The 18,338-nt window shown below is 31.8% G+C and overlaps 1 long non-coding RNA gene across 1 annotated transcript; it reads right to left on the bottom strand.

The window, feature by feature from the left end:
- Positions 1-5,454: 5,454 nt before the first annotated feature.
- On the bottom strand, positions 5,455-14,156 carry LOC145732825 (uncharacterized). Its single transcript, XR_014179064.1, has 2 exons — positions 13,885-14,156; positions 5,455-5,760 (listed from the first exon to the last, which is right to left on the bottom strand). It is a non-coding gene; the product is annotated as an uncharacterized LOC145732825 (long non-coding RNA).
- Positions 14,157-18,338: the final 4,182 nt, after the last annotated feature.

Here is an 18,338-nt window from a genome sequence, read left to right as displayed (position 1 = left end):
AATGACAGTTTTAAGCACATTTTTGGAATCCTCATTAAATTTCCTATCCAATGACATAAAAAACACTAGAAAATCAAGTACAGTCAGGAATAAAAGTAGTGTCAAAATTTAAACTGCCAGAAGCACAGTTTGAAAGAACAGTCAAGTACAAAATCACTTGTACAACCCACTTGGAGTGAGAAAATGATAGTTTTAAGCACAGTTTTGGAATCTTCTTTAAAATCCCCGTTAAAGAGTTACAAGAAATGTTAACAATTAGGGTGTTATTGCATGGAGAACTTTGACTTGATGACAACTTGGTAATGTCAACTTTGACAGCATGTAACTCGGTTATTTTGACAGTTAGAGAAGTCTAGTTTTGACCACCATGTAGCCTATGAAACGAAACTTTAACGCTTCGCACAGCATGGAAGAAATACCTAGTTTCACGATGTTGAGAACGTTGAGGAAATAACAACTTATCTAGGTGCCCATATGAGCAGAAATGGCGGATCAAGTCAAGAAACGTGCCAAAACCGTTTGGCCATGACCAAACTCAACAAAATTTGGAAAGGACGTCATTATTCCAATTGCGCTATATGCAGAAGAATCCTGGACCTTAAAAGCCACAGACATCACCAAGTTGGATGCGTTTGAGATGTGGGACTGGAGAAGACTACTGAGGATTTCCTAGACAGAAGACATCCAAGTCAGATTGTCAACTAAAATCAAAAATTAGTAGGAGAAAAGATGACAATCACGAAAAACTTATGGACCATAGAGGACGTTCTCCAAAACGATGGCTGGACCAAGTGAAGCAGTTTACAGGACAGCATTAGAAGCACGTCAGATAGAGAGGAATGGAGGAAAACTGCTAAAAATACAACATGAGACAAACGTGGCTTCAAACATGAAGCTAACGACTAGAGAGAGAACAATATTCATTTCTATAAACTGCTGATGCGTTTAACTGAATGTTTTTATTCTAGTCTAGTCAAATCGACACCAAATCTGACAAAACATTAAGCGGGGACACATTAGAGGCAGCTCAAAAACGGCAGCTGATAGGTAGGAAGACCATTAATCTTGTGGAAGCAAATAGAAAGGTTCGTTTACATCGCCCCAAGATCCCGCTACGTCATGGCTGTCATTTCAGGTAGAAAGTGGCAGGCCCAATTATACGTATTGTAATTATCATTTCTCTCTCTCTCTTTCTAAGCTCCATATGGGCATTGAAAAAGGGGACGTCGACCAACTGGGGGTACGTGACAATTACAGATGTTGTGGAAGTTGGCTTTCTAGTCGGTTTTTATTGTTTGAGTACGGGAGGGTTTGGGTAGAAAATAACGAGTCACGTGCTGATTTAATAAAAAGACAAAAAGTATGCATTTTTAAGCAGCAAGTGTATTTGGAAGGATGATGTTAAAATAGAAAAATTGATTAGGTACAAATTAGCTTGCTAATGGTACTTGAAAACAATTATTTTTGGAGACCAGAAAATAAAAACGAGCTTTCCATAGTGGGCCTCAAAGTTGACTAAACCAATTTGGTGCACCCACTCATTCAACCTCAAATAACTCGCTTATTTCGAACACTTTGTATAGACTTTTATATGTAGATGGATAGGCAATAAAATGACCTATCCATCGACGTATAAAAGTCGTTCATTTGGTACACTTTGTATCAGTGAGAAGCGGTTGAGGTTGGACACGCATCAAACCCAAAAACACACAAAACAATATTTTGTTTGAATAGAAAACATCAGCTGATCATAAAACTCTCTTAAATATTGTATTTTGTTGATAAATGAAATTGAACAAAAACTGAGTTATTTCAGTTAGTGTTGAATATAATAATAATAATTATTATTAGAAACGACCTCGACAAATTGTATATGAAATACCGTAATTAATAATAAATTATCGATTCATTCATGAAGTCCGAGTTAGTAATAATTTAGCTTGGCGTGACTGTGACGTGTGTAATATAACGTACTTTGAATAGAATCGCTGCTTTGACCGGATAAGGCACCCAGGGCCATATTATTTACAAGCGTTTGTTACTGTCGACATTATTTCCTTGTTACAAGCGTCAGATTGCTATAAGATTGTTAAATGACGACAGCCGTTGATTTCGACCGACATTCTAAACAGCAGATTTATTTCTTGGAAAAGCTTCAGTAGCTTAAAATAGTCGTTAAAGTGAGAGAATATTCAATAGACCGTTTAAAATAAAAAAAGTAGACCACCGTCGAGGTAAAAGGAGAAACTGGTCTGCCTAAAATGTTTGGCACATCCGGGATTAATCACCTACAGTCATCAAATACAACATCATATATAACAGTGGCGTTTCTTTCTTAATCCAGGCAGTAAAGTATGTGAGAACAATTTATGATGATAAAAAATCACTTATATTTCTTCCCAGAATAATTTAATAATACTAATTTTGTGTCTAAAAAGTATGGATTATTTTGTGAAAAAATTTAGATACACAAGGGGCCCCAAAATTCAGATATGATCTTCGAATTGACATTTTCAAATGAAAACCTCCATTTTTTGTTGCAATTATGGATTCTACGTAAAGTTCTGGGTATTTTTTATGTAGTATATCCTATGTCGATATTCAGCTGTTTTCGAGAAAATATCGTTTGAAAAATATAACATATTTTAATGAAAATAGTTTTTAATAATAAAAAACAATAATTATTTAGTTGATTAAATGTTCAAACTGAGAAACCCTTCTTGTACCAGTATCCCAAATGATCGATAAATTCACACTGGACCCTATTAATGGATTCTTGACTAATGTTAGCATACTCTCTTCCAATTCTAGTTTTTAAGTCGTCAATTGATTCAGGTTTAGCTTTTTTTGTAAACAAAATTTTTGAGAAAAAAAATCCACAGGATTGAGATCAGGAGATCTTGGAGGCCATTCAATTAATCCTAACCTAACTTAACCTAACATTAATTTTTTCGAAAACATCAGAATATCCATAGGATATGCTACATGCTGATACTAAACAAAATATGTCTCCTTATTTGAAAATGTCAACTGGAAGGTCGTAGCTCAATTTTGGGACACCCTGTATACACTAAATTTTTTTGAATTTTAATCGAATTTATTCAATACTTTATGGATACACTGTATAATTTCTTTCAAAATAAAATCTTATTGTTACCAAGTGAACTTCAAATTTAGTCTGATTTTCTATCAGTTTCATGGTGGAGCTATACAGGGTGGTCCAGTTTTAAATGTCAATAATTCACCAATTTGACCAAGTTGACATGCATTATGCCAATTTCCTGAAGAACGCTTTTGGACCGTTTGACCAATTTTGATCAAATTTGGAACAAGCAATTATGAAATGAGTACTCGTTATGTGATGTGAATGACATTCTTCAAAATTGTTTAGAAGGATAGTCTTTATTTTCTATGCTCACTGGATATTATTCAAAATTGACAAAATTGTCTACTTTGGTTATTGTATTTTTTACTTTAAAATTGTTCAAAAGGATTCAAATTTGGTCATCTGTGAGGTTTTCGAGTTAATTTGTGACACTGAAAATAGTCAAACTTTTTTTCTTCAATTAAACACTGGTTACAGTCCAAATTTTTGAACTAATTTAATGTCAAAAACTTGGTGAAGGTAACCCTAAGACTCGATTTTCCAAGCTGAAAGCAGTTTTAAAGCCCTAAAAATAGTCCAGAGTTCTAAGAAAATGAAAAGCAAAGTAAAAAAACTTGAAAAGTTAGTCTTCAAGTCAATTTTCATGAATCTAATGTCAATATCCTGTATTTAAGACTAAAATATTGAAATGTAATTTCAAATTATGAAAACTTACTTCAAACGCAAATTTTAAGCTTTTGATGTCACTTTTTATTGGTTTAGAGTCACTTTTTGGTGTCCAAGTCAATTTTCAAGGTTGAAATGTGAATTTGTAGTCAAAAATTCTAGATAAAGTAGTTTTTCATGGCTACAATTCAATTTTTCTTTACTAAAGTTTTTCAACTTATCTGAAAACTATAACGACTGACTACAAAGACAGTTTTAAGCTGTTCAAGTCAATTTTCACAGTTTCCAAGTCAATTGTCAAGGCTAAAGTCTTTCAATTTGTCTGAAAACTGTGATAACTGGTTACAAAGACAATTTTTAAGCCTCTCAAGTCAATTTTCACCGTTTCAAAGTAAATTTACTGGTTAATAAGTCAATTTTCTAAACTAAAGTCTTTCAATTTGTCTCGAAACTATGAAAACTGGCTACAAAGACATTTTTTAAGCTTCTTAGGTCAATTTTCACCGTTTTCAAGACAATTTTAAGTTGGGTTGGTTTTGGGTCTTTGAACGTAATAACTCAATTATCTCGTAAACAAAGTTTCAAATCAGAATTTTATAAAAGATACTTATTTTGTTAAATTGAACAAGTAAAGTAAAAAAAATTGAAATTTTTGAAAAATATCCAGTGACAGGGCAGAAAGGCCACTAGGGCCGATAGCCTTTTCTTTTGGAGAATAAAGATTGTATATATATATATATATATCCAGTGACGTAGAGAATAAGGTAGAAAAATTAACAAACAGTTTCGACAAACGTCATTAAATCACCTAATGAGTATTAATTTCATATGTATTGGTTCCAAATTTGATTAAAATTGCTCCAGTGGTCTGACAGTTATGACAAAAAACCAATTTTTTAAACTGAACTTTTATGGACTGTATTTTCCTTGAGAAGCATTTTTCATGAAAATGACATAATGTATGTTAACTTATTTTTTGATGGTGAATTATTGCCATTTAAAACTGGACCACCCTCTATTGTTCTGATAACTTATGTCACACTCTATACATTAAACAGACAAATTATGATTACCGTGTCAATACGAGCCTTCAAATTAATCTTCCTGAACAATAAATTGTTCTTGGGTTCATTAGCATTTTTATAGCAGTGAAACGAGAGTCAAAGATGTTCGTTAGTGGCAATTAAAGAAAACAGCCAACAATCAATGCTGTTCGATCTTTTTTTGCCCTTATTAAGCCTATAAACAGTGGAGAACACAGTGACTAATAATAATTAGTCTGTCCTACTTAGCACTCCCACGTCGATTTCTGCAAACACCTTCATCCGAAAAAAGACCTCTTGCGTTTCCTTCCACATCACCAATTCCTCGACCCACCTTAACAGTTGTTTCTCTCTCACCCACCTATGTTTATGGTTCGAGTCTTTTCTCCTTTATAACATCGGTTTATAAATAAATAATGCGACAACGGAGCAACATTCCATTCCTTGCAAAATGATAATGACCAAAAAGACTATCTTGCCAATCGCCAACGCAAATAACTTATAAGCGTTGTTGTCTTGTATTCAAACACTGTTAAGACTGGTACTGGATTCGACCAATTTTATGTCGTACGAACGAATGACAATGTAAAACGTTAAGATAGGTTAAGTTCAGGTAAAGCATAATGAAAGAACAGAAAATCAGTGGTAGGATTGTTTAAATAAAGATTCAGTTGGCAACATTGCACCAAGTACTAGCAAAGTCCTTGAGGCAACCTTGGACATGGCGGATGTTGGTCCGGTCGCCGCTTAGTAACTGCAAAATGAAGAACCCATCTCGGAATCAGAAACGGGGGCGGTTTGACGTCACGCGCATTTGGTACTTTCAATCGGCTTTCGACTTGTGGCTTTCTTTCACGAACCGGATCAGATAAACGACATTTAGCATCCCATAGACGTGTGGTTTTAACAGTTCTTTAAGAATTTCAGATTGAAGAATGACAAAACCTGTAAAGACAATTTAGTGAAAGTAATGGTTTGTTTTTGCTGGTCACAAGTTGATTTAAATTTTTTTTTTTCTCTTGTGATGATTGTTTATTATTTCAATTTTAAATTTGATTAAGTTAGTGGTAGAAATTAATACTCAATAAATAAACTTAGTCTAAATAAACTTAGTCTAAAGTTAGTAACGGAAAAAAATTCCACTACTAACATGATAAACGTTATTGATCGATTAGTAACTTGAGAAATTAGTTTTCTCTAGAGTCTAATCTTTAATTCTAGTCAAATCAACAAAAAAGTAAATATTATTGATCTAGGTAAATAATAATGCCAACGTCTATAAAGACATATGACATATGAAATATACTTGACAGAGACAGATAAATTAGGTTGTCTCTTCATGTTGTTATCCTAAATTTTTCAATTTTCAATAAAAGCACCATGAAAAATAGGGTTAATAGTGGAAAAAACGCTAGATTATCCACGGTTTAGACAGCTTTTATTGACCTTATGTCTTAAATCCCTCGTCGCTTCACTCATCGCAATTTAAACTTAATAAAATACTATTCTCTAATGAGAATATTAATACACGCTGGTTGAAATATACTATTAATATTCCTGATTAGAACTACAATGTTATTATGTTTATTTTTGAGTCCAATTTTGAACAATCCCACTTAATGCATATCAACATTTATTCATGCCAACTTAGCACATTATTGCGCCAAAAAAACAACACATTTTGCACTTTCATTACTAAGCAAAATTACGCACCAATTTGCGTCAGGATTAAGCCACCTGATGTGGAAAGATTAAAAAACGTCAGATGGTAGGCATATCTCGTGTATACACATTCCGACAACGGATAGAATCAGGATTTTTGCCTTTGAATCAGTGGAAAGACCAGCTTTGGGCGCCACTGGGTGACGTCAACGAACGCCTCCGTCTAGACGCTTATCGCTTCGAGGGCGTTTTCAGTACGCAGTCCCGGACATGCATTGTATGTTTCCTGAATAAATGGCTTTTGGACACAGGACGTCCGACACCAAGGTTAACACGTGGATTTGGGAGATATTCAAAATATATGAACTCACTTTATAACGGTTTATTTTGGAACTGGACAAAGGTAGAAAATTCCATTCGAACTGAAGGCGTTTTTAAAACGATTCCAAAATTTAAATTTGTTTCCATGGATCTGTCCACACAACTAATAGTCAGATGTGCAGCAATGGCTTATTAGTCCAAAAATGTCATTGTCACGTGAACATTCAACCAGTGATAGCTGAAATTTCTCTTATTGTCAGTTGAACTCCAGATTACACTAAACAGTACCGTGAAACTCTAAAATGTCAAAATAGTCATGTTTCTTTGATAAATCACGTCTCAAATTGTTATTCGTAACTCTATGGAGTTTTGGCAGTTGCGACATTAAATGACAGTTTGGGACGTTAAATTTAACAATTATGACACTTTACAGCATTACTTATAGTCAGGTGATACATCAATAAAGCGCTAAATTTGACATTGTGAAGTTAAGTGACAGTTGTCAACTGTCAAAACTCATTCTGCCCTTACATGCAATTGGATTATGCAGACTGTATAGTTGATTTTCTTGGATAAATCCAATTGCAATTGTATAGCTTCATAGTCAATATAACAGTTGTGACATTAAATTTAATTGCATTAATCACACTGTACAGAGAAAACGGTAATAGACAGAAAAAAAGTAACATACGTGTTCTGATCTCTTTTTCTGAGCTGAGATGACTGACGAAAAGTGGGCGGCGCAAACTTTTGTTTCAAAGATACGGGGGGTTTTCAAAAAAATTGGTAATTTTTGAACCTCCTCTGTATTTCAGTTGCTGTTAAAGTTATCAAAAAAGAAAGAACGGTTCCCGGTAGTAGTTTTCATGTAGAATCCAATGGCGTAGTCAGTTTTTTTCTATTCCGTTTAGTTTCTGACATATGACAGTAAGTTACATTTTTTTAAATGGAACATCCTATATATTTTTACGTCATTTTATTCTGTTGATTTTTACCTTTTCAACGGTGTATTACAACATATATATAAGTTTGTAGAGGTTAATCCGGTTATTTTAAAAAGAGACCTTTGCTAAGCTAAAAAAGGCCAATATCTAAAATACCAAACAAAATCGGAAATCATATAAACTAACACATCAGAAAATTAAATATTTTTAATAAATCTTATTAAAAATCTAAGAACAAACAGTTCTACCGTCACTTTAATAAGGAAAATGGCCATTTCTATTTTCTACTATTTTTAAGGTGGAAGTTGAAAAAACTGTTTATAAACGACATGTAACATGTTAATATGAACATAGCCAAATTTTGTTTCGACTGTGGGTATTTTTATACATATTATTTAGCACTTTTTTGTTAAGGAAACGCTTTTTTTCTAATTACCAAGATTAACGTTTACAAACTTATATGTTTTAATACACCGTTGATAAAGTAAAAATCAACAGAATTAAATGAACTAAAAATATATAGGGTGTTCCGTTTAAAAAAATATAACTTAGTGTCATATGTCAGAAACTAAACGTAATAGAAAAAAACTGACTACGCCATTGGATTCTACGTCAAAACTTCTAACGGAAACCGTTTTTCCTTTTTTGATAACTTTAATAGCAAATGAAATACAGAGGAGGTTCCAAAATGACCAATTTTCAAAAGCCCGTATCTTTGAAACAAAAGAAGTTTGCGCCGCCCACTTTTCGCCAGTTATCTCAGCTCAGAAAAAGAGATCAGAACACGTATGCTACTTTTTTTCTATCTATTACCGTTTTCTCTGTACCCCGTAAAACCATCGAAAATGCAGCACCCCGTACATTGTATTTATAATACTTCTAGTTCTATGGAGCAAAATTTTAAGTCAATCAAAATGTTCTTTAACGTCAGAACTGACATATTTGATTCCATGAAACTGTAAACAGAACTTACAGTGCAATCCCTCAAACAAACATATCTATTTGGCATTTTATAGTGTCAGATCATTGACGTGTGAGTTTTGACAGGTGTCACGTGACACAAGCAAAGTATCAAACTGACAAATTTGGCTTCATGGAGTTGTGAACACAAGTTATAGTGCAATTCCTCAAAAAATACTTTCAGTTCACTGGTGAGTGAGTTTTGACAGTTATGACAGCTGTCACGTGACGCAAGCAACACGTCCCAATAGCCAAATTGCGTTCCATGAAGCTTTAAGCACAATTTCCAGAGTAATTGCTCCCATCAATTTTTATAATTTCCAAACAGTCCAGTTTCCACTATTCCTGTATTGTTGCTTTTGTATGTTCATTTATTAACCTTTGCGTCATCATGCTATTGAATTCTCCTAAAATTCCTTAAATACTTTTGGCATTTTCTCCAACAATAAAGTTCTGAGAATTCCATCTCTATTTACGCTGTAGTAGCAATTTATCCTGTTTGGCACAAAAACATGTATTATTATTAAAAATGTTCACTTTTTAAAAATTTCTAAGGGGCATTTTCATATTTACTTTACCCCAAATCAATTAATTAAAAAAAGCAACTCTACAATGTAGTATTCAGTTACGTTTGCGTTAATAACCTCGAAAACTGTGAGAAAAAAATTGATTAAAGCGTTAATTGTATTTATTTGTCAGAACCTGGCGGTTTCATCAAAGCCTTTGTAGGGTTTTTAGCAACTTTGTTGCTAATTTTCAAGTCTTAAAAAATCATAAACACGCACAGGAAGTATCATACAACCTTAAAATTTACCGTTTAAATTAAATTGATATAGGGATTAACCATTCTTTGCTTCAAATTAAATGAGACTTCCTCTGGCATGTTGCAGTCACTTTAAATTAACTGATGATAACCATTTAAACTACTTAATTGCAATATTTAAGTGTAACTCCTCAATTATCTTTTATAAATAGTTTGAGGGATGATTTTGTTTATTTTTGTACTTTCGAGGAGCGTGGGCATGCCACTGATGTAAAACTAAATCGTTTCCGGTCTATTCCGGCTGGCCTACTTAACGGAATTAATTAGGCCTATAGGGACCTTTAACCGACAATCCCTCGGTGTTTTTTTTTTAGATCTCCTATTATAGATAAAAACATAATTTATTAATGTGAATGACGCTAGCAAACGATGATACTCTGACATTGAGTGTATATTTCAAGCCAAATACACTTCCCACTCATTCGATTATACTCAGGTTTTGTGACGTTGGAACGCGTCACTCTGCGTCAAAATCTAATGATTTTTTAGTTTATGGTACATTTTGTAAGTGTTTACAGAACACTGAAATGGGATAGATTTATTGTGGCTGATTAAGAAATTAATTTACAATAAAACTTTGTAAATGAGCGTAATAAGGACACACGTGAAACAAATAATGTTGACATTTGACGAACCTATTCTTGTTTATAAGAAACATTTTTGGCTAAACAATTTTTTTTTCATTTGGCAGTCAATAAACTTTCTAAAGAGAAAAAGAGTTCAAGCCAATAACTGTTTGTGTTAAATATCTATAAATATTTTTATGGGTGAGGATTGACGTATGACCGAAATAAATAGTCTTAAATTAGTAGTTTCTAGGCTTGAACAAACCAAAATTTTGTCACAAACAATTAATCGCCCCATCAACATATTCAAAGCAGAAAAAGCTGGACAATAAAAGGCTGCAGGTCAAATCAATTCCATAATGAAAATATGGTTTTACCCCCCCAATTCATAACTTTGTTTTATGGCGTGCAAGTGGCCACTGGCGCCATCAAATCCATGCATGTATAAACTGGGCATAAATTTAAATGTGCATAATTGAACAATGCAGAAAATGTATTCACAACTGTTTTGATCAAATTTTACTCAGAAACCATGAACCAAGTTGAAATTTAACTGTTTTTTAAAGCAAAAGTTGAATTATAAGTCTTTAGGTTCGGTCTTCAAATGGTATGTTTTCAAAAAAATTATTCTACAAAGAACAAGATAAATTTTCTTACATAAAATATCTTTTTTTTTAAATTTGCTTTAAACTTTACTTCTGGACTTTAAGGCAAAATTAATTGGTAAGCTTTAAATTGGCCTATCAAGTCAATTTTCATGGCTTTTAAATCGATTTAAACCCCTACAGCTTGAAAAGTGAATTCAGAATGTACAATTTGTCTTCTAAACCTTAAAAATTGAATTATCAAGCTTCATATTGCTCTATCGAGTTAATTTTTATGTCATATGCACAGATTTAGACTGCTGAAGATCGAAAATTGAATTCAGAATGAACAAATTGACTTCTAAACCTTAAAAATTGAAAAACCAAGCTTCAAATTGGCCTATCAAGTCAATTTTCATATCATTTGCACAGATTCAAACCCCCCCAGATTGAAAATAGACTTACCAAACTTCAAATTGGTCTGTCAAGTAAATTTGTATGTCATATGCACAGATTTAAACTGCTGAAGATCGAAAATTGACTTCAGAATGAACAAATTAACTTCTAAACCTTAAAAATTGAAAAACCAAACTTCAAATTGGTCCATAAAGCCCCTTTATTTGGTTTGACCATGTTTGTCTTGATAATTTAGTTTTTTAACCATAAAAATAGGCTTCAAACATTACAAATGGACTTTCAATGCTTGAAAATCCATTGCAAGGCTTCAAATTGGCCTATCAAGTCAAATTTCATATCATTTGCACATATTCAAACCCCCCCAGATTGAAAATTGACTTACCAAACTTCAAATTGGTCTATCAAGTAAATTTGTATGTCATATGCCCAGATTTAAACTGCTGAAGATCGAAAATTGACTTCAGAATGAACAAATTGACTTCTAAACCTTAAAAATTGAAAAACCAAACTTCAAATTGGTCCATAAAGCCCCTTTATTTGGTTTGACCATGTTTGTCCTGATAATTTAGTTTTTTAACCATAAAAATAGGCTTCAAACATTACAAATGGACTTTCAATGCTTGAAAATCCATTGCAAGGCTTCAAATTGGCCTATCAAGTCAAATTTCATATCATTTGCACATATTCAAACCCCCCCAGATTGAAAATAGACTTACCAAACTTCAAATTGGTCTATCAAGTAAATTTGTATGTCATATGCCCAGATTTAAACTGCTGAAGATCGAAAATTGACTTCAGAATGAACAAATTGACTTCTAAACCTTAAAAATTGAAAAACCAAACTTCAAATTGATCCATAAAGCCCCTTTATTTGGTTTGACCACGTTTGTCTTGATAATTTAGTTTTTTAACCATAAAAATTGGCTTCAAATGTTACAACTGGATTTCCAAGGCTTGAAAATCAATTGGTAAGCTTCAAATTGGCCTATCAAGTAAATTTTCAAGACTTTTTCATGGGTTTCACTGCTTTTGTCTTGATAAATTGGTTTAGAAATTGACAATTTAGCTTTTTAACCATAAAAATTGCCTTCAAGCTTTACAACTGAGCTTTCATAGCTTGAAAATCTATTGGTAAGGTTCAAATTGACTTATTTAAGTAAATTTTTATGTAATTTGTCCAGATTTAAAGGCCGATTATACCGACATATTTAAAAGCACCATAGATTAGGATTTAATTTGACTTTTTACATATGATCTGTCACAGTCAAATCACAACTTAGTCTAGGTGAATCTTAGGGTGCCCTTAATTACCTCAGTACAATCCATGAAACCTGAAAATTGACTTTAGAATGTATAAATTGACTTCTAAACATTGAAAATTGACTTACCAAGCTTGAAATTGGTCTATCAAGTCAATTTTCATGTAATTTAAAAATTTTTAAACCCCCAAGCCTAAAAATTTACTTCAGAATGTACAAATTGGATTAACCAGCTTTAAACTGGCCTACCAAGTCAATTTTCAAGCCATTTTCATTAATTTTATCACTTCTTGATAATTGGTTTAGAAATGTAATAAATAGTTTTGTAATCGTAAAAATTAACTTCAAACTTTAAAACTGGATTTCCAGGGCTTGAAAATCTATTGGTAAGTTTCAAATTGGTCTATCAAGTCAATTTTCATGTCAGTTAAACTGTTTTGGACCCTTCCAGTTTAAAAATTGACTTTAGAGAGAACAAAATAAGAATTGAAAGTAGTTAAGAAAAGAAAAATTGACAGGAAGAATGTTTAACACTTAAAATAGTAAATTTTGAAGCAGAAAAAATTGTTATTCTATCAATTTTTGATAGCCTATTATATCACAATATTGTTCTGGACAAACTAGAAAAATATGGAAGAAAATGTGAGTTTAATTAGAAAGCATGTAAATTCTGACAAACTAATGATCTTCCATTGAATATTTATGCGGATGATACAAACTTGGTTTCTCTTGGAAAAACTGTGTATATGTTGCTAAAATTCAGTGTATTTTTTGCAGAAACAATATTTGTCAAATCCCTCATTATGGAAAATTGCTGAAACTCTGTGAAAAAATAGTACTAAATAAAAATTACGTTTTTTGTTACTTTTATATCATTTTTACACAATTTAAGTAGGATCATTTCTGTTTTCAATTAATAACTCGCATTAAAATTCGGCTGGTCGTTGCTTTGTTTAGTCTATTCTTAAACACGCGATTGGTATTTGGATGAGTACGTCTAAGTTCGAACACTATTTTTAAATCGATTGTGGGATTAAAAAAATATTGACGTTTGATCATGTAGTGAAATAGATACGTGGGAAAGCACGATTTATTTTTAAAATGTGCTTCTGAACTAGAAGTTTTTAGCTTAGAATTTAAATTGGCTAAGACCGTTTTTTCCCGAATGTATTTGATTTCATTGAAAAATACAGTTTGATTATTAATGATTCATGATCGAATTGATTGAAAAATACCATTTCTAGAAATTAATCACCAGCTGAAATAAACAGTTATACATGTTAATAAGTTTTAGTCATATTTTCTTTAGGATGACGTATTTTAGATTAGATTTTTGTAAATCCTTAGTCATCGGTTCAATGATTTCAGCTCGTGTTAATAATCTTGGCGTTATTTACCCAACTAATTACACGAATATTAATTACTATATTTGTATTGTAATATGCGCACTTTAATTGTCAATATACCGGTTTACGCCAATACGTATTAGCTTTAGTCAACAATTATTGTTAAATTTATAATGTAACAACTTACCTTTGAACACTTACCGTAGAAAATCAGAAATTGCCGGCATTTTATCGTAAAACTAGCACATTTTTGCCAAGAACGCAGTTGCAACTGCAGCTGAACGGATGCAGGCGCATGCGCAGTGTTAATTCGACATTATGATGAGAAAATTGCGACGCATTTTAGGATACGTGGGGGGACAAGGGGCGACCAAGCCACCCACCCCCTAATTCCAATTTTACTTATTTAGATTTAATCGCCAAAGACGCTTTTATACAACTCTTCAATCGAGAAATTAGAGCCTGGAAAATTGAGCAAAAGAAACTTTACTTAGGAAACATCTTGTATATTTCGTTCGTTTAAATAACGAAAAATTACCCTTTTGTTAATTTACAGTTTCAAATCATTAAACAATGTCACTTTGATAATGTTGTCATTTATTCTGATGATCATAACTTAGATAACAAAAGAATTACAAAAATATTAATTGTATTTTAAAAAATTCGAAGGATAATGATTGAAATTGTATTTTATTATCATTTAGCTGTAATTCTTCGCTCACTTCTTTAATAATGATTTTTTCTCTCATCGTTTTTTGTTTCACTTTATATTTATTATAAATTAAACAAATTCCAAAATAACAAGTCAATATTTACTTCCTTTTCTAACAAACATTAAGATATTTCTACTCAGATTAGGCTCTTATTGAAATTATTTAATGAATACAGAAAGTAAGGAAGACTTATGCCCGTTTCCCCAACTTTGTCTAAATTTAGTCTAGACTGTGTTATTTTGCACTTGATCTGTCACATTCAAATCTCAACTTAGCTTGTTAAACTTGAAAAAGCCTGGAAACTATCGGAAAAACAGGCTAATTAATTTTGAACCCTAATTTGAGTGAACTATAAGAAAATCCATTCTTTTTAAAGTCAACCCCTTAATGTGTATAAATTGCAGATAAAAACAAACTTCACTGAAATGACCTATTGTTATACAAATTCGTAATGCACTATTCTTCCCGGAAACATGTTAATTAACATGTTTGCTTAAGATCTAATTACAATTATTATTAACTCTTTAAAGCATTTTTTTGAAATTTCATGGTGGAAAATTAGCAGCGCCCATTCCAGCTGGTAATTTCGCAAGTGATGGTATTATTAATGGGGGGGTCTTGCATGGGCAACGGTGTTAATGTTGCTAATAGGCATGTACGATTAAAATAACCGTTATATTGGTTCATTAAAGTTAAAAGCACGGGAAAATTAGTCACATTTTGTGCGGCGATAATCAAAATTAAGGAAATTTGCAAATATCGACAACCACCCACGTTGAATCACGAGAATATACAAGGTGTGGCAAATTTTTTTCCAGGTTGTAATTGATATTGTATATTTTTCAAAAACAAGTGAAAATGTCATTTACTCATTAGCAAAAAACAGTTTCCGGTGAGCAGAAAACGCGGCACGAAATTAAACGGAAATACCCACCAGCCACGACGGTTATGACGAACGTTTCCGGTCCAGTGGCGCCGACGACGGAGGCAAACAATACACATATGCTTAATAATAAGACGTTTGTCATTATAAAAGCTTAAAACCAACACGAGGAGCACATTGAAACGTTAATTTTAGAATGAAATAATGTTGATTATCCAGAATAAAACCTTTCTTTTGGTATTAATATACCCTTTGATGTACACTGAAAGTTTAAAACCCTTCAGGAGCAAAATAAGAATTGACAAAACGTGCATTTTTTTCAATTTTTGAAGTCCTATCAATTTTACTACCATTAGAAAGAGCTTGAAAAGTACTACAAAATGAACAAAAACTGAATTTCAATTTTTGATATTGTTTGGCTTTTACATAATAAGGCTAAGGTTATAAATAATAATGCTTATAACATTATTGTAGAAAATCTTGTATTAAATTTAAGTCAAATTCCACGAACATCTCAAATTGTATGTAAATAAGGATTAGCTTTGCGTATCATCAATAGGTATTTACTAAAGAAAATCCGATTACAGAAGCGTTTGGCTTCAAGCTAATATGAACCATACGATCAGAAAGTGCCTTGGTTAAGCTGATTTCAAACTAGTTTATGAAAATGCAATTAAAATGCTTAGATTTCTGGCGTTAAAAAGTAGTTAAGTTGTCTCGAATGTCTGTGAATTCGCAACAAATTGTACGCCTAAATAAAAAATATATAATCCTAATCAATAAGTCAGTGTTGCCTTTTCGTACTCTCTAAGTTTTCCAAGGTGTAGTAGATATGTAAATTATTCATTTACCTTCACCGAATAGAAGTTCAATCTTATTTTTTTTGGAATGTTTAATAAAAAATAGCCTTCCGAGAATTTAAAACAAATAAATAGTGTAAAAATGGGAGAACCAGGTAGATGGGGATATAGGAAAAGTCGGACCTAGAAAAATATTATTATTTCTCCAAAAGAAGTAGAAGGATTTTACATAAGTTATTAGACCATCAACTTTTTAAAGTATTTTGCTCTGAATTTCCAGAGGAAATGTATTATTTACTTAGTTGTTAATTAGAATAATTAGCATTTTGAATGAGACTGACCAAATTTAAAATGAATATTATCAGTTTCAGTTGAAAAGCAGTCAAGGCTACGAGCATTCTGCATGAATATGTAGTTTTGTCGGAAATCGTTCGCTTAGTGACCCAAAAACTACGATATTATACTAAAAATCATTTGTTAGTTTATGTTTTCCGTCTAGGAAATGACGTTCGAACGTTCTGAATGATCTGTGCATCATTGTAATTTTACTACACCATTTACACATGTAGTTTAGAAAGCGTCAGTTGAATTTTAGAAATCATAAGATGGATTTGAAAAATATCATTTGTATTTCAGAAAAGGTACTTTCAATTTTAGAATAATAACTTTGATTTTCGAAATTGCAATTTGTATTTCAGATTAGTCACTTGTAGTATAGAAAAGAGCAGTTGGATTTTAGACATGGTCATTTGTAATTTGGAAAATTAAAATGGAGCAAAAAAAGTTAATAAAAAAAAAGTAAATAAGTAAAAAAACTAAATAGTTTAACGAATATTTTTAATAACATTGTGGTTTAAGCAGTTCAATGAAAAATCGATTTATTTCGAAAACCGTTTATATTATCGAAATAAAAGAAGAGTACAATTTTTCGATAAAAATGTTAAGAGTATCCATTAATGGCGTTTGCAGCTGAAAATAATGACAGCTCTCAAAGTTTAAGCAAATTGTGTCTTATGTCCAGTTAGTTCCAGCCTTTCGAAGACGAGATACCTGGTTTTCATGTCAAAAGGTCTCTTTCGATAAAACATTAAACCAAATAATCATTACAATATACAAAGTGTTTCAAAAGTTACGGCCAAAAACGTTAATTGGAAGGCAATTCTTTGGGGCTCGATATTTCCCTTACGAGTGACTTTAAAAAAAATTAATTATATGAACAAATCGTATTATTTTGACCTCCCCTGTATGTCCCCGAGAGATTGTCATATAGTTATGGGACACCCTGTATATTTTAATACTCCCGATGGACGGGTTTTTTTTTGCTTAAAATGATATTAAAAAAAACAATGAACTAATAACCACATACAGTGTGACCCATTTAGAATGGAAACACCCCTATAAAATTTTAGGTTATTAACCGATTTCAATGATTTTTTTTTTGAAATAATTAGGAATGAAATGTCTATTACGGGAGAAAATTTTAAATATTTATTTCAGTTTTCAGGTCATATTACGATACTTTTTCTTGATAGAAAATGGAGAATTTTTATTAGCGATTTTTTTATTGAAAAAATTACTACGCCACTGGATCTATAGTGCTTTCAAATAGCTGTGACCAAATTTTTTTTATTTTTTTTTTTTTTTAGAAATTAATCAATTAATAATTAATAATAAACAAGTAAATAGTAACACCATTTCTATGGCAACAGTTGATGCAGGGTGTTCTTTTGTGACTGTTTGCTTAGAGGATTTTTTAATTTTAATTTGTTATAACTTTGTTATTAATGAATGGATTTTCATGAAATTTTGGTCACAGCTATTTGAAAGCACTACAGATCCAGTGGCTAATAAAAATTCTCCATTTTCTATCAAGAAAAAGTATCGTAATATGACCTGAAAATTGAAATAAATATTTAAAATTTTCTCCCGTAATAGACATTCCTAATTATTTCAAAAAAAAAATCATTGAAATCGGTTAATAACCTAAAATTTTATAGGGGTGTTTCCATTCTAAATGGGTCACACTGTAGAAACACAAAAAATCTGAAATTGAAATAACGCGTTCTAAAATACAAGTGACGAATCTGAAATACAACTTACGTTTTCTAAAACCAAATTTACGATAATGAAATACAAGTTATAGATTCTGAAATCCAACTTATATTTTTAAAATCCAAGTGATATTTTCTAAACTACATGTGTAAATGGTGTAGAATTCAGACAGTGAAAGATTTACTCTTTCAAA

The sequence above is a fragment of the Ips typographus genome, linkage group LG8 (assembly GCF_016097725.1).
Source record: "Ips typographus isolate SLU linkage group LG8, UJ_Ityp_2.0, whole genome shotgun sequence".
Lineage (NCBI taxonomy): Eukaryota > Metazoa > Arthropoda > Insecta > Coleoptera > Curculionidae > Ips > Ips typographus.
The sequence above is the reverse complement of the archived record's forward strand: the minus strand, read 5'-3'. Positions and strand labels throughout refer to the sequence as shown.